The sequence below is a fragment of the Prionailurus viverrinus genome, chromosome B2 (genome assembly GCF_022837055.1).
Source record: "Prionailurus viverrinus isolate Anna chromosome B2, UM_Priviv_1.0, whole genome shotgun sequence".
Lineage (NCBI taxonomy): Eukaryota > Metazoa > Chordata > Mammalia > Carnivora > Felidae > Prionailurus > Prionailurus viverrinus.
Genome location: NC_062565.1, coordinates 61,310,485 through 61,333,416, shown reverse-complemented (window position 1 = coordinate 61,333,416; position 22,932 = coordinate 61,310,485). Strand labels below are relative to the sequence as shown.

The 22,932-nt window shown below is 37.2% G+C and overlaps 1 pseudogene; it reads right to left on the bottom strand.

Moving 5' to 3' along the window:
• Positions 1-10,009: 10,009 nt before the first annotated feature.
• On the bottom strand, positions 10,010-18,859 carry LOC125166452 (60S ribosomal protein L13-like; annotated as a pseudogene).
• Between the last annotated feature and the right edge of the window lie 4,073 nt (positions 18,860-22,932).

Below are 22,932 nucleotides of genomic sequence, written 5' to 3'. Positions count from 1 at the left end.
AACAGAAATTCTCTGCAAGTGCACTTTTTCAAATAAATGCCTTGAAATATCAGTCTTATTATTCTTCAGTGAGGTGTATAAACTCTAGTAAAACCGTTTACCAGTTTAATGCCTTTTTATGATATTATAACTATTTGCAACTTTGATTTATGAAAAGGAAAACTCAAGTTCTTAACTTTTGAAATGAGTTTTCTTCATCAGCAAAGGTGCCTAAAGTGAAAGATGTAAAAATATGTATTAATATGATATGAAAATTAGAATTTGAAATGCATATTATAGGAGTAAAAACTTCTCATTTTCTTATTTTTTTATGTCACATAGAATGATTATGTACTTTCCTGTGGAAAAAGACTGGTTATTATTTCTGTCCCCACTATATACCATGCCCCCCTTTTGTTTTTTTTTACTTTGTTTTGTCAATATACTGAACTGGTGTTTATAGCTATAGTTCTGGTCTTGCTAATAATATTTATGGACTAATGACATGCATAGTGATGCTGAAAGCTACAGGATGTCCAAATGACAAATATCTTAATTTTCTTGTTTATAATCACAGCAACTTTTTGTGTCAGAAAGCTTACACACTATTATCCCCATACATTGGGACTTGGGTACAGGTAATTTTTAGATATTTGTTCAAAGTGAGTGACAGATGCAGATTTCTAATTTTTATTCCTGAATGTCTCATTTTTAGTGATACTGAGTTCAACATATGGAAACAAAGGAGTGAAATCTTTATTTCTACAGTCCATCTTTAACCTTGGTTAAATGGAATCTCCCTAGATATCATGATCCCATGTAACTACTGACATAGGAACTTTTCTGTGTTTGTTTCAAAAGAGGTAACAAAAAGGTGTTCCAGGATCAAGAAGGACTTTCACAAGAATAGATGGCAGAATCCTACTCACTTTCATATTCTGGACACATTCTTTTTTTTATATATTTTAAATGTTTGTTATATATATTGAGAGAGAGTGAGAGAGAAAGAGAGAACGAGCGGGGGAAGGGCAGAGAGAGAGGGGGAAAGAGAATCTCAAGCAGGCTTCATGCTGTCAATGCAGAGCCCAATGAGAAGCTCAATCCCATGACCGTGAGATCATGACCTGAGCCGAATCAAGTCGGATGCTTAACTGATTGAGCCACCTAGGTGCCATTCTTTATACCTGGCATATTTAATAAAGGCATGTGTAGGCATCATTTAGTAATTATTCTTTATTCAAGTATTAAAAATTGGTTGCATCACATACACGTGTTCCAACCTGCTTCTCTTATAGAGAGGGGAAATGTGAAATAGATTTTTATTTTGCTCTAATTTAAAGTAGATCAGAAAGTATAGCACTCAAGCCTTCATTTTCAAACATCATCACTAGTATTCAAAGTAGCTAAAATGCCAAATACAAAAAATATTTAACCCACACACATGCCATTTTCAACTATTAAATAAAGTGCCCTTTAACTGCCATTTTCATAGAGTGCCTTATGCAAATCCACAAAACTTGTGGAACTCTAGTAGAAAAATAGTGTGAGAACAATCCTGTAAATATTCCTGAAGCAGGAATTTATGTTTTTGAGAAGGGTACCATTCCTATAATTTTACATAGTTCAGTTATTATTTGCAAATTTCTTAATCATATTGTTATAATAGCTAAGCTGTATTTAGTGCTTCTTCTATGCCAGGCACTCTGCTGGCATTTTCATGGTTTAACTTACATAATGCTTATAAAACCTAGCAAAATTATTATCAGATATTACAGATGAAGAAACCGGGATGGCAAATTAAATAACCAGTCAAGTTTATATAGTTTATAAGTGATATTATCAAGAATAAAATCTAGGTCAGCCTGGTCCAAATTCCAAGTTCTTAATCATTTTTCTCCTATGAAGCTCATAAGATATTATATAAGTACTTGATTTTATTCCTATTGAATGTCCTTCTGGAGTTGCAATTCTTTTTTTTTTTTTTTTTTTTTTTTTTTTTTTTTTTTTTTTTTTTTTTTTTTTTTTAAATTTATTTTTGGGACAGAGAGAGACAGAGCATGAACGGGGGAGGGGCAGAGAGAGAGGGAGACACAGAATCGGAAACAGGCTCCAGGCTCTGAGCCATCAGCCCAGAGCCCGACGCGGGGCTCGAACTCACGGACCGCGAGATCGTGACCTGGCTGAAGTCGGACGCTTAACCGACTGCGCCACCCAGGCGCCCCTGGAGTTGCAATTCAAGCCAACATTCTTCCCACATTGTAAAACTCACTGCTAAATTATCAACTTAGGGGCAAGTATAGAATATGTGAGAGATGAAACGTTACTTATCTATCCAATTTCATTAAGGATGACAATGTGCCTAAATAAAAGCAATACATTTCCCAGTTTTCCTTATAATTATCTGTGGTTTAATGGAGTGATTCTAAATCATGAGATAGAAGCAGAAGTAGTTGGATCAGATTCTGGAGTAGCTTTTTAAAGGGGAAAATTTATCTTACATACATCTTTTTAATCCTTTACTCTTCTTCATCTAGCTTGAAACAGAGATATGATGTTCAGATATCTGGCAACCTTTATCTGATAATGAGAATGAAGGTCAGACCACAAACATAGCAGAGCTTAAGGAATATGACTGTCTACTTTTGGGCTTTTTTGTTTATGAGAAATAATCAACTTCTATTTTAACACAGTTGAAACCACTGTTTCTGAGTTTGTCTTAATATCAACTGAATGAAATTCCTCCCTTATATAGTATAAAAGTTAACCCCATAGAAAAATTGTTTTTTCTTATGTAAATTTGATTCATTTTATTTATTTTAATTCTTAGGCCCTTTGAAAGAAATTTAGTGTGTGGCAACAGATGTTACTTATGTTGTAAGTATTATATACATGTGCCTAAAGACTCATTTGATTTCAAATTAAAATAATGAAAAAATTGGCTTTAAAAAGAGGGCATTTTGAAAATTAAATGGTTCTAATCTCATCAATGTTTCAATTATATAGTCATTTGAATGATTCCAATATATATATATATATTTTAATCTTATATTTCATGGCTCTAAAATAAAGTGTTCATTTTTTAGATACAATAGCCAGCAAACTCAAAATCATATCCTAGTGATCAAATAAAAACATGGTAAAAATTATTTATGAAAATGTTTGAAGAAGAAAGGAAATGGAGAACAAAAGAAAAAAGAATATACAATTCACTGTACAAGAAATAAAACTTATTTCTTTCAATGGCAGAGATAAAACAAGCATGATGAAATATCAGTTTTTAGCTCTATTGGTGTATCTTATAATATTTGGAGAAATAAAATGAGACTGCCTTATTTCAACCTTTACTATTTTACTAAAAATATTCTATTTCTTGCACAAAACCAGAGCAACATGAGCTTTCGTACATTGAAGTTAAGTCTGAAAAGGAGACACACAGTTTTACATTTGTTCTTTTTTCATGATTTTCATAAAAATCATTAAAAAATCAAAGCTTTAAAAGCAGTAGGAAATGACTTTCGCAAAAAAGAAAAGAAAAAGCGAATTCAAGTATATATCCTAGAGAGCAAAATTTCTAAATCTATTTTCTTATAAAAGAAAGTAACTGCAGTGATGGTTCTGTAAGATATATGGTGGTGAGGCTAAGGAGATATGGGGAGGGAGAAGAATATTTTTAAAACCCTGATATTAGAGAACTGAATATTCACAATTCTCATACAGTACTCATACCAGTAGAGAGTTTATCATCCTATTCAGACACTCTCAGTTCTGGCTTTCCCCGTGGTCTGATTGTCTTTTCTTTTTATTACCATCAAAAAATTAGATACTTAACAGTGAAGTTTCAGAAGGTCTCCCCCCCCATGGGCATCCAGTTACATTCTTCCTCTGTAGTCAGTTACCAGGAGATGGAAAATGATTGACAGATGACCCTGGGGTGTAATATTCCAGGCCCAGTGGTGTGTCTCCAGATTGAATCTTAATGTTGAGGCATTTCTAAGACTTTTCCAAAGACACCCCGAGGGACCCTAATTAAACTCCAGGGGACTGAACTTAATTCATTTCCAGTCCTCAGTCACTTGCAGTCTAGAGAAACCTCCTCATGCTCAGAAAAAGCTTGGAGTTGTGGGAAGAATGAACAGGAGCCAAGCTAGAAGATCTACGCTCCTAGTATACGAGCATATCTGTTTTTCTAGGGACATAAAATGGGCTTCATGCTTTTGAGAGTGGATAGTGCTACTGCCTCTTCCTGAAATGTCCTTCCTTTCCTCGTTTTATTTCTCTGTAAAATTCTGCATTCTTTTGAAATCTAACTCTAAAATCTTCTTCTATAAGAAGGCTTTCATAGCCTCTTACATCATCCTCTGAATTCTGCACCATTTTGTTGACCTCTCCTATTGACACTTATATTAGTCTTTTATAGTAGATCTTTGCATATTTATCGTGGCTACTTAATGAAAAGGAAAGTTTGTTGTTTTTTTTTTTAATTTTTTTTTCAACGTTTATTTATTTTTGGGACAGAGAGAGACAGAGCATGAACAGGGGAGGGGCAGAGAGAGAGGGAGACACAGAATCGGAAGCAGGCTCCAGGCTCTGAGCCATCAGCCCAGAGCCTGACGCGGGGCTCGAACTCACGGACCGCGAGATTGTGACCTGGCTGAAGTCGGACGCTTAACCGACTGTGCCACCCAGGCGCTCCGAAAGTTTGTTTTTTAATTCTCTTACATCTTTGTTTTGCATTTAAGAATGTCACAGTGTTTGTTATATGAATGAAAGTATCTTGACCCAATCACGAAACTTCTTTATGTCTACTTCTTTCTATACAAAATGTGAATAACAAATTATTCTCTAAAGAAAATTGTTACGGGGTGCCTGCGTGGCTCAGTCAGTTAAGTGTCCAACTTTGGCTCAGGTCATTATCTCATGCTCTCACAGTTCATGAGTTCAAAACCAGCATCAGGCTCTGTGCTGACAACTCAGAGCCTGGAGCTTGCTTCAGATTCTGGGTCTCCCTCTCTCTGTGCCCCTCCCCTGCTCACTCTCTCTCTCTCTCTCTCTCACTCTCTCTCTCTCTCTCTCTCTCAAAAATAAATAAATGTTTAAAAAATAAAGAAAATTGTTGGGATAATCAAAGGCAAATGTGTTTTCGAAAGCATATAGTTTGAGGCTCTATATTAATATCAATTATTAAAAATAATAATGTGTTTGGGGATTACACATAGTATATTCTATAACACTTCTGTGGGTTTTCATAAATGAGCTGCATGAAGTCAGAAAAAAAGGGACCCTAAAGATTAGCAACCAGCCTTGATAATGTGTAATTTATAAAATGGGATTTCCTGTTTACTGGGAGTTGTAGAAATCCCTCCTGGGTCTGCTTCACTCTGTCTCCAAATGTTTCAAAAACATGGATATACCAGGCTTACAGGAGCACAGCACAAGTATTTCCCAGTCCAGCTACATTTTAGCTTCTGGAAATGGCTTTGAGAGTGAAATTAGCATACGGCCAATTTGCTGGATGCCCAGAGGTTCCTGGATCATGCTGATACATCTTTATCTACTCATTAAGATTATGGCCTAAAATTTGGTTTTCTTGACTTTATACCTATTACTCTTGAAGTATTATAGATAAACAGTTCATTCATATTATGTTTCACTTTCTCCTTCTATGAAATGAATTAATTAACACTAAACTAAAAAATGTGCTTGATAAATATGTCAACTTACATCCAATTATATGTAATGTGTTCTCAACGGGCAGGAAATAGGAAATGATCTTCTAATTACATACACCTATAACACTTGTAAAAGATTTTTGTTATTACAAGGACAACATTTAAACCAGTATATAGATGATTAATACACAGTGCTTTTGTTTTTATTATACTTATATATTAATAAGGTCTCTTTTAGGAGAATTTAGTGTATATATACCATTGAATGTATATATACCTGTATATAAACCAAACTGTTGAACAAGCAAGCTCCTCTTGATGTGCTCTAAATGAAATAAAATTTTGTCTTTCATTTTCCATTTAAGAATCCATGTGATGAGGACCATCTTCCCTTGCCCTTAGATAAAACTTGAGCAGGTCTCAGAGATTCTCTATTTATTTTTTTAGATGTTTATTCATTTTTGAGAGACAGTGCTACTGCACTACTGAGACAGAGTGTGAGCAGGGGAGGGGCAGAGAGAGACACACACACAGAATTTGAAGCAGTCTCCAGGCTCTGAGCTATTGTCAGCAGAGGGCCCAATACAGGGGTCAAATTCATGGACTGCGAGATCATGACCTGAGCTGAAGTTGGACACTTAACCAACTGAGCCACCCAGGCCCCCTATTTCTGTTTCTGTTCCAATCATTATTATTTCCTTCCTTCTACTGGTTTTAGGTTTTGTTTGTTCTTTTTCTAACTCCTTTAGGTTAGGTTGTTTATTTGAGACTTTTCTTGCTTCTTGGTGTAAGCCTGTATTGCTATAAACTTCCCTCTTAGAACAGCTTTTGCTACATACTAAATGTTTTGGACCATTGTGTTTTCATTTTCATTTGTTTCCATGTACTTTTTGATTTCTTGGTTGACACATTCATTGTTTAGTAGCATGTTGATTAACTTCTATGTTTTTGTGTGGTCTTTCCACATTTTTCTTGTGGTTGATTTCTAGTTTCATAGTGTGGTCAGAAATGATGCATGCTATTACTTTGAGCTTTTTGAATTTGTTGAGGCTTGTATGTGATCTATTCTGGAGAATGTTCCTTGTGCACTTGAAAAGAATGTGTATTTTGAAATTTTAGGATGGAATGTTCTGAATATACCTATTAAATCCACCTGGTCCAGGGTGTCATTCAAAGCCACTGTTTCCTTGTTGATTTTCTATTTGAAAGATCTGTCTATTTGATGGAAGTCTGGTATTAAAGTCCCCTACTATTATTGTATTGTTATAATTTAGTTCCTTTATGTTTGTCATTAACTGTTTTATGTATTCGAGTGCTTTTATACTTGTCAGATTTTCTTGCTGGGTTGTCCCCTTTATTATTACATAGTGTTATTTGTCTCTTTTTATAGACTTTGTTTTAGTATATTTTGTCTGATATAAGTATTGCTACTCCATCCTTGTTTTGACCTCCATTTATATGATAAATGTTTCTCCATCTCCTCACTTTCAATCTTCAGGTGACTTTAGGTCTGAAATGAGTCTCTTAAAGGCAACATATAGATGGGCCTTGTTTTTTTTTAATCCATTCTATTACCCTATGTCTTTTGATTGGAGCATTTAGTCCATTTACATTAAAAGGAATTATTGATACATATGTATTTATTGCCATTTGTTACTTGTTTTGTGGTTGTTTTTGTAGTTTTTCTCTGATCCTTTCTTCTCTTTCTCTCTTTCATGGCTTGCTAATTTTCTTTTATGATATAATTGGATTCCTCCTCTTTATTTTTTGAAAACCTATTATTTTTTTTATTTGTGGTAACCATTTGGATTATATATAACATCTTTTGAATATAGCGGTCTATATTAAGCCGATGGTCACTTAATTTTGAACTCATTCTTTACTCCTCTCCCCGCCACATTTCAGTTATTTGGTAGATACCTTTTTGATGATTACAGAGACATCATAATTTAATACTATTGTTATTTTAACAGATTGACATATATATAAACTATACAGGGAAAGGTTGGAACTACTTAGTCTTATGTACTTTATAGGACTTTGTGCTTGGAAACCCAGTGTCTATAAAAATTTGTACTATGATATGTGATATATGGTTACATCCACAAACCATATGGAACCCCAAATTTAGTGAAGAGTGACTTGTAGTATCCTTCCTGGGTAATGGAGATGTATGGTGCTTGGAAAGTGTGACTATTGAGCAGAAACAGCATTGCAATTTTAACTGAAATGTGCTATATCCAACATCTAATCTCTCTGCCTCAGTTACATAGTGTATCAAAGGATTTGCATGCACACTGATAGAATTAAATAAAAATCTGACTATTTCAATGATGATCCACAGGATAAGAAAATATTTTTAGAAACTTAGTAGCAGTTTATATGAAGTTCTGATTTTATACCTGTGTAGAAATACCTATGGATATGGATCAACTAGGAAATGTGAACTTGGCTGTAGAAAATTATAGATGAAAATAAGTGTCTCCATCAACGCCTATAAATAAATTCAAATAAGTGTGAATGATAGAGGAAAAAGAGTAAGGAGCTGGTCAAAAAATATCAAAAGGCCTATGGAGTTATATGGTCTTAATACCATGTTTATTTTTTAAAAACTTTTTGGGGCGCCTGGGTGGCTCAGTCCGTTAAGTGTCCGACTTCAGCTCAGGTCACGATCTCGCGATCGGTGAGTTCGAGCCCCACGTCGGGCTCTGGGCTGATGGCTCAGAGCCTGGAGCCTGCTTCCGATTCTGTGTCTCCCTCTCTCTCTGCCCCTCCCCCGTTCATGCTCTGTCTCTCTCTGTCTCAAAAATAAATAAACGTTAAATTTTTTTTTTTAATTTTTCTTCCAAGTTTTTATTTAGATTCTATAGTTAATTAACATCTAGTGATACTAGTTGCAGGTGTAAGATTTAGTGATTCATCACTTACATACAACACCCAGTGCTCATCACAACAAGTGTCCTCCTTAATATCTATTACCCATCTAGGCCATCTTTTACCCACTTCCCTTCAACAACCTTCAGTTTGTTCTCTATCATTAAAAGTCTCTAGTGGTCTTCTCTTCCCCCTTCTCATATGTTCTTCTGTTTTGTTTCTTAAATTCCACATTTGAGTGAAATCATATGGTATTGGTCTTCTCTGAGTTATCTTGCTTAGCATAATACTTTCTAGCTCCATCTACATCATTGCAAATGGCAAGATTTCATTCTTTTTGATAGCTGAGTAATATATGCCACTTCTTTATATATTCATCAGTCAATTGACATTTGGGCTTTTTCCATAATTTGGCTATTGTTCATAATGTTGCTATAAACATCAGAGTGCATATATCCCTTCAAATCATATACCCAAAGGTACAAATCATGTACATAAATTTGAATTTATGTATCCTTTGGGTACATAAATACCTGGCAGTATAATTAAATATCATGCATTATAGATAGTTCCTATTCCCACTGGATTGTTCAGATTCTGATGGTCATCTTGGATTTAGTAGCCATGTTCTTTATGATATATTATTGCCAAAAATGTTGTTCAATATCTTTTAAAACATTATAGGGGGAGGGTGCCTGGGTGGTTTTGTTGGTTAAGCATCCAACTCCGGCTCAAGTCATGATCTCACAGCTTGTGGGTTTGAGCTCCCTGTGGGGCTGTGCTGACAGCTCAGAGCTGGAGCCTGCTCAGGATTCTGTGTCTCCCTCTTTCTCTGCCCCTCCCCTTCTTGTTCTCTCTCTTCCACCCACCTTCTCTCAAAAATAAATAAACATTTTTAAAAAATTTTAAATGTGATAAGGAATTACTGACCTAGGTTAGATAGTAGACTAGGCGGGAAAAAAGTTATAACAGCCAGCCTATGATCAATTTTCTTTTTACTAATCATAAGTTGCAATGGCACTGTCTTTTTTCTTTTTTTTTTAATGTGTATTCATTTTTTTTAAATTTTTTTTTCAACGTTTTTTATTTATTTTTGGGACAGAGAGAGACAGAGCATGAACGGGGGAGGGGCAGAGAGAGAGGGAGACACAGAATCGGAAACAGGCTCCAGGCTCCGAGCCATCAGCCCAGAGCCTGACGCAGGGCTCGAACTCACGGACCGCGAGATCATGACGTGGCTGAAGTCGGACACTTAACCGACTGCGCCACCCAGGTGCCACATAATGTGTATTCATTTTTGAGAGAGAGAGAGAGAGGGAACGAGCAAGGGAGGGGCATAGAGGGAGACACAGAATCCGAAGCAGTCTCCAGGCTCTGAGCTGTCAGCACAGAGCCCGATGTGGGGCTGGAACACAAGGACCGCGAGATCATGACCTGAGCTGAAGTCGGACGCTTAACCAACCGAGCCACCCAGGCACCCCAGCACTTTATTTTTTCTTTTTAACATCCTGTTCTACAGCTTCTTTGGCCCTTTCTGCCTGGATGTCAAAGAGCAGTGTCTTGGCACAGGCCATGTGAATATTGGTCAACACCTTGAAGTTCTTCTCCTCCTCTGTAATGACTCCGGCTTTCTTCTTCTTATAGACATTCCCTGTGGGCTTGACTAGTCCTGTCAGCTGGGTAACCAATTTGAGTTTTTCAGCAGAGCTGTTTTCCCTCTTGGGGGCAGAGGGCATCCTAGAGAAGAAGATGAGCTTGGAGCAGTACTCCTTCAACCACTGAACATTAGCCTGCAGGGACTCTGTGTAGTTGTCTGCCTTCTTGGATCCACTGAGATCCCAATAGCTCATGCCACCTTCTTGTCAATGCCAGCAACCCTAACTCTTCCAAGCTGAAACCCCAGCCAGCTCATACTTTGTTGTGCTACTTCCTCATAGGGCACCTCATGATGGGCCAGGTGGGTCCGGACAGGTCCAAACAGGGGATGCGGGTGATGGGGCTTGCTCTGGCTTGCCATGCCTTGTGTCTGCAGAACTTCCATGCCAGCTGGTTGAACCATGTGGCCACATACTTGCTGCAAGCTCTTGTGGAAGTGGGGCTTCAGGATCATGCCATTCTGGCCAGGTGCCACGGCTGCTGCCTATGGGCCTGGGGGCACAGAAGAGAGGAGCTAGACAGGGCCCAGGGTCTAGCTAGATGCAGTAGCTTGCTTCCCACCAGAGCCCAGGCCTGGTCCTGTCCGTGTGATCAATTTCTTCCATGATTAATGAATGAGGGGACACTCTGGAGGAAGGAAAAAAAAAATCAGGTGACCGAGTGTAATTTCCTTGTATATATGATAATTGATTGGGGAAATAGATGAATGATACTAGTCGTTATCTATGCAGTACTCTTAATGTCCCTGGATTAGAATTGCATAAGTAAAATAAATATAATTTACAGGGAATGTTACATAAACTTTGCAACTCTCTGGGGTATAGGACATAGATGTTTCATAACATCTTGCTGTATGGAGTAACCTGTGAACCTCTTATTAAAACCTCTCCTATTATTCTGGAGCAGAAATCATGTGTATGATGTGAAAAAGGAAGGGCCCACAGAAGAGTCACATGGGATGATTTTTCTCCCTGCTTTGTCTGGCCTCCAGATTACTTGATCTTTAAAATTATTAGTAAAGCTTGATACAGTGTAATTATCTATATGATTCTAGATTGAATTGTTTTGGATTCTAGAAACATTGATTTGCTGAAAAATTATATTTTAAGAAGAAATTAGTGTGAATATTCTAAGCAACTGTCGCCTATGATTTTGAAATTGTTTTGTTGTTCTAATTTTTTTTTTTCATAGAGAGCTGGTGTTATATTCTTATGTCTCTTCTTGCCCCTAAAAGAAAATTGGAGTTGGGGTTATTCAGTGGTGAAGGAGTGAATGGGAACAAGCACTAGAGAGGATGATGGGCCTGCTAATTGAAACTCCAAATAGGCACTGAGGGAAACCTCTCTGGCTTTCACAAAGCAGAATAAGAAAACTGAGTGGGTCAGATGCTTTTATATTATTGTGGAACATTAATTTCACTGTGGAATCAATAGGTTCACTTGAAAATGTGAGAGGTTCCCACTGTCAAAGTTTATGAGGTAGGGACAAATTTGAAGCTCTCCTTATTGGCACCACGCTATTATATAGTGTCCACTGTGTAACCCTCATCGAATGAGTTTGGATAGAAAATGTGTTGGCACTTCTAGATGGGATCTAGAAGATTAAAATTTCATTCTGTAACGTATGTGTTCTTAAAGTCAACTTAATTGTCCTCTTATGTTCCATTTAAGAGGACTCTGTGGCTAAAATGTATATGTCATTGTTCTGGGTGAATACGAATATTAGATTAATAAGAATAAAAAATGCAGGAAGGTTTGGGTAAGATACTTCTGATACTGTACTGTGTTGAGTTTTTTCCTTCACAGATATAATATTTCTGGCTGAAAACAGTCTGACTTCTAAGCCCAGTAGGTTAAAAATAAAGAACAAAAGGTAGGAAAAATTTTGGCTTCTAAAGAGAGTAAGCTTTCTTCTCCCTTTCATCCTTTGCTGCAAATGCAAGTCAGCTCAAGTGAGTGGTAAACATTGGACCACTGAAAATGTGGAAATATATCATCCTCTTGTCTCTCTTTGTAATATCCCTGGTTGGACAATATGATAAGAAGGTCTTAGGCTGCCCTTTATTGTTTAGTAAGAAACCTCATCCCAGAGGGGGTTTGAGGTATAGATTTGACTGGTTCTACTGTGACTATCATTGCTTTCTTCCTCCTTTGGTATCTCACCGTGGGGTTATTTTATCTTTCACATGTCCATCTAGAGAGTCCATAGTCAAGGCACCACTGAACCCATTTCTTCCAACTATTCTCAGTGGCTACTCAAAGTTGCTGATAAATTTGAGGTATCATCTATTAATTTTTAAAATAGGAAACTTTTTGTCTTGTATACCCTTTTACCATATATCTTTTGCAAATCTGTGACTAGAATAGACAAATGGTCAGGGATTTTGATTTTCAATATTGTGGTTTCCAGCCAAGTATTATTTCATCCTGACTAGCATCCATGTTGCTGCTTTATTGCCACCTATGACTCCATCCATTTCGGTTGGCTAGGCAGTGCAGGGTGAAAATGTGAAGTGCTACCTATATTTTTGCAAATATTACATCATACCATGAATATTTGGAAAAGTCAGGGTGAATGCCCCTTATGTCGTATTTCCTTTTCTCGGTGGCAAAAAAGGATTAATCAATGTAGGTACACCTGTTACTTGGGAATGAAGCCAATATCATTGATTTAAGAGTTCAGCATGTGTAGATGCTGCTAGGGGTCTCTCTTGCATCAATTATTATGGAAGTCATGCCTTAAAAAGAAAAAGAAGAAGACATCATGTCTCTTAAATCAACTTTGGTTGGTGGTGATAACACAGTTGTAAAACTTATCCTTTGAGTAAATAGAGGGTAAGAGAGTGAATTCTGCTTTTTATAAGAACATGTCAGTTTTCTATAATAACTGCTTAAATCTCTAGACTCATCAGATGTGCAGTTAGCATTTGAAACTTACACTGAACAGTAAACACTTCAACTGTAGTATAGTATGTGGGAGGGGAAAAAAAACATTAATTATCTGATTGATTTAAGAAATAATTTAGAGTGTGTTATGTTTCCTAACCCTGCTTTTCCTAATAATCCTGAGTTGTCTTGGATGGTAATATAAGAAAAAGCTATGTAATTACATGTGTTACCAAAATAACTACTGCCAGTAAGAGAAGAGATACAAACACAAATAATTCATATTTAATTTCCACTAATTAGTACTGAAAACCATCTTTGAACACTTTAAACAAAAATGCATTTGGGTTCTATAGTGTCTCCAATGTTCTTCACATTTTTCTTTCTATTCCTTTGTTATTTTAGGAATAAGTCAATATATAATTTCCCTCCCTTGGGGCACCTGGGTGGCTCAGTCAGTTAAGTGTCCAACACTTAGTTTTGGCTCAGGTCATGATCTTACAGTTCATAAGTTCCAGCCCCACATCAGGCTCCACACTGTCAGTGCAGAGTCTGCTTGGGATCTCTCTCTCTCTGGCCCTCCCCCTCTTCTGCTATCTCTCTCTCTCAAAACAAATAAATAAACTTTAAAATAGTATTTTCCTCCCTTTTCTCAGTTTCATCTTTCTCACTGGATGCGAGTTATAAAAAGATAGATTTTTGTTACCTCAAATTCAATATTGGAAGTACTAACTTAATCACACCTAATTCAGGGATGAGATAAAATATAGATAGCTCAAAACTGATTTTATTTAAGTCACTTTAAACAGATTTATTTGTTTCAGGTATAACTTTTAAGTTTAGAATTCTGATGAGCTGAGTGCTAAATATTTCATAAATATTTTAGTTTTACTGTATATTGGTCATATTTTACATACTGATGGATAGTAACAATAAACAAAGGAGCTTTAAGTGATTATTGTCATAGAACTTATGTTTCTGATATGGTGGGAGACAGAAACTAATGATATAAATATTGAGTATAATTTTCAGGGAGTAGGTGATCAATATTAGGAGAAAATATAAGAAGGTAGGGACAAGATCATTTTACAGGAATGCCATTATAGATAGAATGGTAAAGCCAATTTTGGAGCCCTGAATAAAGCTGCAATTATCTGAGAAAAGTGTATTTCAGATATTGGTAACAACAAGGGAAAAGTCTCGGGACAGAAGTACTCTATGTGGTTGCAGTGGAATGACGCCAACCAAAATCTGAAGATGAAGAAAGAAAGAAGACCAGGAGCTTAATCACGTGTTTCTTTACAAACCATAGGAAGAATGATTTTTCCTCTGTGGTTTTGAGAAAACATTGCAGGGTTTGAGTAGGGGAGCAAGGTAATCAGGGGTGGGTTTAGCCCTTCTATCTATGATTACAGTTATAGTTGCTATCACGCACCCACACACAAAAATAGAATATGGGATGGGGCGCCTGGGTGGCGCAGTCAGTTAAGCGTCCGACTTCAGCCAGGTCACGATCTCGCTGTCCGTGAGTTCGAGCCCCACGTCAGGCTCTGGGCTGATGGCTCGGAGCCTGGAGCCTGTTTTCGATGCTGTGTCTCCCCCTCTCTCTGCCCCTCCCCCGTTCATGCTCTGTCTCTCTCTGTCCCAAAAATAAATAAAAACGTTGAAAAAAAAATTAAAAAAAAAAATAGAATATGGGAGAAAGTTTGTTGGGCAAATAATTTTGAGACATTTTGGCTTTAAAAAAGTTTTCTTGAAGCACCTGGGTTCTCAGTCGAGCAACCAGCTCAATTTTGGCTCAGGTCATGATCTTAGGGTCATGGGATCGAGCCCCATTTCTGGCTCTGGGCTGAGCATGGAGCCTGCTTAGGATTCTACTTCTTCCTCTCTCTCTGCCCCTCCCTTGCTTGCCTGTGTGCATGTGTGCATGTGTGTGTACATACACTCTCTCTTTCTCAAAATAAGTAAAACTAAAAAAAAGTTTTCTTCACAGCAAGAATTCTGATACCATTTAAAATCCTAGCATCTTTGGGATGCCTGGGTGGCTCAGTTGGTCAGGTGACCGACTTTGGCTCAGGTCATTATCTTGTGGTTTGTGGGTTCTCTCTCTTGAGCACTCTCTCTTTCTGTCTTTCAAAAATAAATAAATATAAACAAATAAAAATAAAAAACAAAATAAAATGCTGGTATCTTCAAAAAAGATACTATATATGTAGTATATTAAAATTGCTGACACAAGACTCTTCTCTGAAAGATTATTCTGTGATTTGGGGGATTCACAGTTGCTATACTTACGATCTCTTTCTTAAAGATTATTGAAAAAATATGCCCTCCTCAATACCCTGTTGGGATGAGCACTGGGTGTTGTATGGAAACCAATTTGACAATAAATTTCATATATTGAAAAAAAAAAGAAAAAATATGTAAAATCACACTCTGTGGGATATGTATAAGGAATACCTAACACTGTCCAAAGTTCTAAAAGACTTCAATAAAAATAACACTTTACAGATGATTCTCATTAAATACATTAAAAAATGGAAATCTAAGGAAACTTTTAAGGTTATAGCATATGTTGGGGTGCCTGGGTGGCTCAGTCAGTTGAGTGTCCAATTTTGGCTCAGGTCATGATCTCACAGTTTGTGGGTTCGAGCCTAACATCAGGCTCTGTGCTGACAGCTCAGAGTCTGGAGCCTGCTTTGGATTCTGTATGATTCTCTCTTTATCTCTGCCCCTTCCCCACTCACACATACTCTCTCTATATATATGTCAAAAATAAACATTTAAAAAATTGTTTAAAAATACTATAACATATTTTTTATTTATTAATTTTGAGTGAGAGAGAGAGAGTGCAGGGGAGGGACAGAGAGAGAGGGGAGAGAGAATCCCAAGCAGGAACCAAGCCATCAGCACAGAGCCTGATACAGGGCTCAAATTCACAAACTGTGAGATCATGACCTGAATCATAATCAAAAGTTGGACACTTAACCAACTGAGCAACCCAGGCACCCCTAAGATTATAGCATATTTTAGACACTGTGGTGTTTTAACAACCAAAATTTACTATGTGTCATAAACTTTAAGTCTTATACATAGGTTATTTAATATTTAGTTTTCCTTGTGCAGCCATTGGTACCTGACCATTGCAGAATATGAACACATTACATGGAAATGGTAAACTGAGCAAATCCAATTCACTCAGATAGTCATCATCATGGACAGATGTCAAATCTAATTGTGTTTTAATGAAACATGTGATCATAAACACTATACCAAAAGGCCTGACATAGTAAAAAGTATTACATATCATGAGAAATATCCTAAAGCTATGATGCTATGTAGACATATTGGACAGTCTTGATATTTAGTATTAGTGTTTTTGTATGGTAAGGACATCTGTTCCACAGGGGAAAAGATGATATCAATGTGCATTTTTTTAAAAATTTAATCTAATTTACATAATTGAGGACCATAAACATGATTGGGATCCAAAATCAATTAGATTAACTTTTTACATTCTGAATTTCATTTCAAAATATTTAGCTTTTAACTTTTATTTGGTTCACCTAGAGAGTGTCTCTCTATCCAATGCCTTACATAACACAGAAAGGAACCCATGACATCAAGAACCTACGAGATTCACCTAAAAACACTAATACACCATTAATTAGAAATTAGAATAATCAAAAATGTTAAATAATAAATTAAACTTTGACAAAGTACACTATTGGGAGAAAAACATTAGACTTGCCCTTTCTTCTAGTATATTAGCGTATAATACCTTACACCAAAAATGATTGAGGAAAAGTTTAAAAACAGCAAAGATAGAGTAAAATATGGTCTTAAAAATATAAATATAAAACATTTTATTAAACAATAATAGAATAATGCAATAAATATCTCATGCTATGCCCCTAACCAATATTTGCCCCTCCTTTGTATATTAAAGTGCTCAATAATTTTATTCTCTAATATTCAAAGATAAGTTACTAATAAGTTCTTATATTTAAATAGAATTTCTTAAATGTATTTAAATTAAGTGACCTGCTTTATACTTATAAAAATGACATAAGTAGAGCCATTTTTTATTTTTACTATTTATTGATTTATTGCTTTTAGTTTCAAGTGTAGAATTTAATGATTCATCACTTATATATACAGCACCCGGTGCTCATCACAAGTGCCCTCTTTAATACTCTCACCTATTTAACCCATCCCCTCACCTACCTCCTCTCAGTAACTCTCAGTTTGTTCTCTATAGCTAAGAGTTTGTTTGTTTTTCTGGTTTGCCTCTGTTTTCTCCCCCTTCCCCTATGTTCATCTGTTTTGTTTCTTAAATTCCACATATGAATGAAATCATATTTTTCATTTGTATTTGTCTTTCTCTGACTTATTTTGCTTACAATAATACACCCTAGCACCATCCATATCATTGCAAATGGCACGCTTTCATTCTTTTTGATAGCTGAGTAATAGTCCATTTGTGTGTGTGTGTGTGTGTGTGTGTGTGTGTGTGTGTGTGTGTATAAACACACACACTACATTTTTTTTTTTATCCATTCATCAATGGATGGACATTTTGGGTCTTTTCATAATTTCAGCACTTTTAAAAATAGACCTGGAATAGCTATTTCATAGGAACTGCCTTGCACATCCTGTGTCCTAAATCTTTGAACCAGGCCAAACTTCAACATACCAAAAAGTCAGGAAGAATGAGAAAATCTTGTTTGAAAAGACTGATAAAAAGAACTTTTACCTGGGGACCACTTTGCCTGACCAATCAGTGATGTACAAATCTAGCCCTGCTTGTCAGAACAATGAACTCTTCTTTAAAACAACTTACCTAACATTTTTTTTTATGTCTATAAAAATCCTGAGTCCACTTCCTATAACCAGGACACTGTTTGGGCATCTATCTAAATCTATGTACCCTGAATTTCAATTCTTTGGTCCCAAATTAATGCTAGTGTCTTGAACTGGTTTCTTATTCTAAGTTTCTTCAAGAGGTTCCTCTCTCAGCAAGTCCAGTTGGTTTCATGTTTAAGAACTAGGATTCTTCTTATAAATATTTATCCCAGTGGACTGAAAATTCCAAAGATCAATTGCAATTACAGTGGTCACTTTGGGGCTCTTTTGAACTCACAGAACTTGACTTGAGAACCACAGATTTAAAACCAGACAAATCAAATAGGATGCTTAATTGGTATTTGGAAACTTTAAAATGAACTCAAGACTGATTGCCTCTTTTCAGAATACTGTTTCCAACTTAAGAGAGAAAAATTCTCAGTTTGAAAAGAATCATAAGGCTTTACAGAATTACTTTTCTCTTCAGCCTCCGCTGCTTCGGGTTGCTCTCTCTCTCCCTCTTCTACTTTTCTTTGTCCCTCTTATAGCCAAACTTCTTCTTTACCCCCAATATCCCAAGAACTCTCTAGATCTTCCTGTTTTATCCTTTTCACACTGTCCTGTTCCAATGCACCTTTTCAAGGTTAGACCTAAAAGTTATACTCCTGTACATTTTATATTCTCCCTAGTCAGAGGCTGAATTGAGAGCTATTGCCAAGGATTTCCAAGGGTTTCTGAAGACTCTCATCAGTTTCCTGACAAATTTAATATTTTCATCCAAACCTACCACTCTGGTTTCTTTGATCTATCAGTTGATCCATCTATTTGTTGGACAGGGTCAAGTTTAACATTGGTTGCCAAAGGCTGAATGTCATTAGATGATCTCCAGTGGGTCTTACCATAGGACAAGGTACCTCTTGGGTTCATTGCTAAAGCTTTACATGAAGCCATTCCCCATGTCTTCCTTAAAGCCATAGATTGGAATAAAAAAATCCAGACATGTACTCAAAAGCTTAATAAACTAGTTTATGAATGCTATAATTAGCTTCAATTAGTTTTTTCATGTTTTTAAGTTTATTTATTTATTTTGAGAAATAGCACACTCAAGCAGGGGAGGGTCAGAGAAAGAGGGAGAGAAAGAATCTCAAGCAGGCTCTATGCTGTCAGTGCAAAACCCAAGCAGGGCTCAAAGTTAAAAACAAAAACAAAAACAAAAACAAAAACAACAACAACAACAAAAAAAAAAACCATGAGATCATGACCTGAGCTAAAATCAAGAGATGGATGCTTAACCGACTGAGTCACCCAGGTTTGTGAAAAACCCAGACAGTGTCTTACACAGAAACACCAAAGGCAATCTTCTAATGCTAAGCCCTCAAGCCCTCTAATGGACAGAGGCTACTCCCAGGAAACACAAGAGGTTTTTCTGATTTTGCACCTTAATCATCTGGGTGAAACTTCCTTAATGATCAGAAATGAGGTTCTTACAATTTTAATTGACACTGGAGCAACTCTTCTGTGCTCATGCTCAAACAATCCTGTACTGAAAAAAAATCCATTGCTGGGAATTTCTAATAAACCCTTAACAGCTCATGAGTCTCTTTCCTTACCTTTTCAGTTAGGCACCTCTTCAGGATAGGCATTCCTTTTTACTAGTTCTCTTAGCTCCTGTCAATCTACTTGGAAGAAATTTCTTAGAAAAATACCAAGAGAGAGGAAAAATACCAAGGAGAGAGAAAGAATGCTAAGCAGGCTCCACACTCAGCACAGGGCCCAACGTGGGGCTCCATTTCATGACCATGAGATCATGACTTGAGTGGGAACCAAGAGTCGGACACTTAACTGACTGAGCTACCCAGGCAACTCAAAAGAGAAATCATTCTTAAAATCAATTCAACCCCTCTTTTCACTGTCAGCATTGGAAACCTTTCAATACCTCTAATATTCTTTCCCCTTAAATCAGCTAGTAAGGACACTGAGAGCTTAACTTTCTTAGAAAAAGTTCCTAAAGGACTTAGGGGAAAACCTAGGATAGATATCAGGTGGATCCATTCTGCATCCCCAGTTAAGTTTCAAGTTGATCTAGGCAAACCCCTTCCTAGTATCAGGCAATATCCTTTAAACCTTGAAGCTATTGCAGGAATAAAACCAATTATAGAGGAATCCAAGTCTCCAAACCTTGTAGTCTCTTTTATCAGCCCTTGTAAAGCATTCATCCTTTCTGCAAAGAAACCTCATGGACAAGGGTGCAAGTCTGTCCAGGAACCCAAAGCCAATAATAACATTCAATTCCCTGACCCCCAGTTCTCCCTAACCTTCACACTCTCCAGACTCCATTCCCACAAAGAGTAAGTTTTTCACTGTAATTTGGTTTCTGTAATGCCTTCTTTAGTATAAATGCCAGTTTTTACTTGCCTTCATTTGGGAAGGACAAAAATATGTTTGGAGTGTGATGCCATAAGACTACCCAGACAGTCCTTATTTTTCACAAATCTTCATGCAGATTTGGCAGGTGACACTTTCCCACAAAAAAATTAATCCTTAGACAGTATGTTGATGCTCTTCACTTTTGCTCCTCTTCCAATGAAGCATGTAAACAGCATAGTATCCACCTCCTTAAACTGTTAGCAACTAAAGACCACAAAGTCTCAAAAAAAAAAAAACACTTCATTTCATCCATACTCAATGAGTTAAAATATCTGGGGCATTTGATCTCTGACTTAGGTCTCCTCTTGCACCCCAACAGCCTCCAGAGCATTTTAAGCTTCCCACAGACAAAAACCGGGAAGAGATACCTTGGAGAATTTTTAGGTCTTGCAGGATCTTATAAGAACTGTATACCAAATTTGTCTTTTATAACCCAATTCTGTTATATTCTACTAAAATCTGACAAATCAGATACCATACAATGGGAAAAAAATACTCACATGGCTTTTGGCCAGTTGAAAAGACTTCTCAGCCCTCCTATTGGGGCACCCTAATTATCAGTCTTGTTTTTGTTTTTTTTTGTGTGTGTGTGTGTATTTTTTTTTCCTTTCTACAGAGAAAGAAGGAAATGCCTTGGGTGCCCATATTCAAAAATACAGAGTTAACATAGACCTCTTGGCTGTTATAGCCAGTGTTAGACCCAGTAGCCAAAGGACTTCCTCTTTGCATGAGAGCTATTTCAGCTACAACTGCTTTAACCAGACCAACAGGAGAGATAGTCATGGGCTCTCCCTTAAGCATTTGCTTCTTGTGCAGAAGCCTTATTAAATTCTCATCACACTCAACATCTTTCTGTAAGCCGATTCACCTCTTCTAACTTAGCTCTACACTATCTTTCGCTGCCTTTTTTTTTTTTCTTTTTAAAGAGATTACAGCTATAACATCCTCCACAGGATCTGTCATTCAGGAGGCAGGCTCTGCCACAACCTCCAAGGGCCACCTGAGGAGCGGCTCAGGTTCTGCTCCACTCTCACTCCGTATCTCATGCGATGGGGCGGACCAGGCCCTGCGTGGAGGTAGCGGCAGTGCACCTGCCACGTGGACCCCAGCCGAGGGAGGGGCGGAAATCCGCTCCCTCCGACTGGCAGGCTACTGGGAGGAGCCTCGGAGCCTGGGACAGGGTTCAGGGACTCTGCTGCACCTGCCTGCCAAGCCTGGGCCCACTTCCAACAGGAGGTCTCTCTGAATCTCTGCTCCCTTCACCTGTTGTGTAGACATGCCATGACTCTTCTAACCTTGACTAACAGCTGACACCTAGAGCTGACTCACAGAAAACTAATAATGCCAACGCTATTGGTTTTCTGATAGTTCCTATATAGGAATAATGGAAGGGAAAACTGTGCTGGATGTACTATTACCACTCTCTTCCAAATGTTGGAAGCAGCTCTTTTACCAATGGCTACCAACAGCCAGAATTTTATGCTCCAGATAGAGCTCTTTACATTTAAGCAAAAGGTAAAACAGTTACTGCTACAACTTCATAGTTGTTCATGATTTTGATTTGCCTTGGATGCTGTATTTTTAAAATCTGGGGGTATTACATTTAAAAAATGTAGCTTTGGGGGCACCTGGGTGGCTCAGTTGCTTAAGCATCCAGCTTTTTTTTTTTGGCTCAAGTCTTGATCTAATGAGGGTGGGATTAAAGGAAATAATTTAGATGATCAAGCAGTAAAATCAGCCTGCTTTAAATTCTATTGAAACTGGGAACCTCAAAGCAAATACTATTTTCCTAAAGAAGATTTGAATCTTCTCATAAAGGATGCCTAAGCCAGCATAGCACACAGAGAAAAACTTTATTGGACTGACCATTCTGTTTTCACTTCCTTGACAAATTTAGAGTACGATCCAAATAACAAACCAGTACTATCAGAATCTATGGGAAAAAAAAAACCCACACAAACAATTACTTGAAATAGCCCATCAAATGACTCACTGGGCAACTGACAAACTATAAGCTTTATGAGGCAATATTAGTGGGAAATGTTTCTAAGCTGCTAAGAAAGTGCTGTTAACCTGCACTTTTTGTCCAAAATTTCACCTAGGGAAAATGATTCAGACAGCTCTCAGCCATTTCGATTTACCTAGCGAGCCTTTTGAGATCTGGCAAATGGACCCACCACCTTCTCATGATTGCAACTAAGTCCTTGTCATGTGGTGTGTGTTTTCTCATTGGGTTGAGGCATTCAGCTGTTGGCAAAAATTTGTTAGAAAAGATATTACCTGCTTAGGGCATACCCTTGAAATTATATGGTGACAGAGGAATCCACTTACTGGCCACATCGTGAAGAAAATATACTCTTTTTGGTTTCTATTACAACACTTCCGTTGTACCTACCACCCTCAGTCCTGTGGACTGGTGGAAAGAAAAAATGACATCATTCAAACACAATTGGCTAAATTTATGGAAACATTAAAATTGACTTGGCCTAAAGCACTTCCTATTGTCCTATTGAATTTAAGAGCTGCTCCCTTCCAAAACCATAAGCTCTATCCCTTGGAGCTTGTAACTGGGAGACCCATGCATTTGGCCCCAGCTG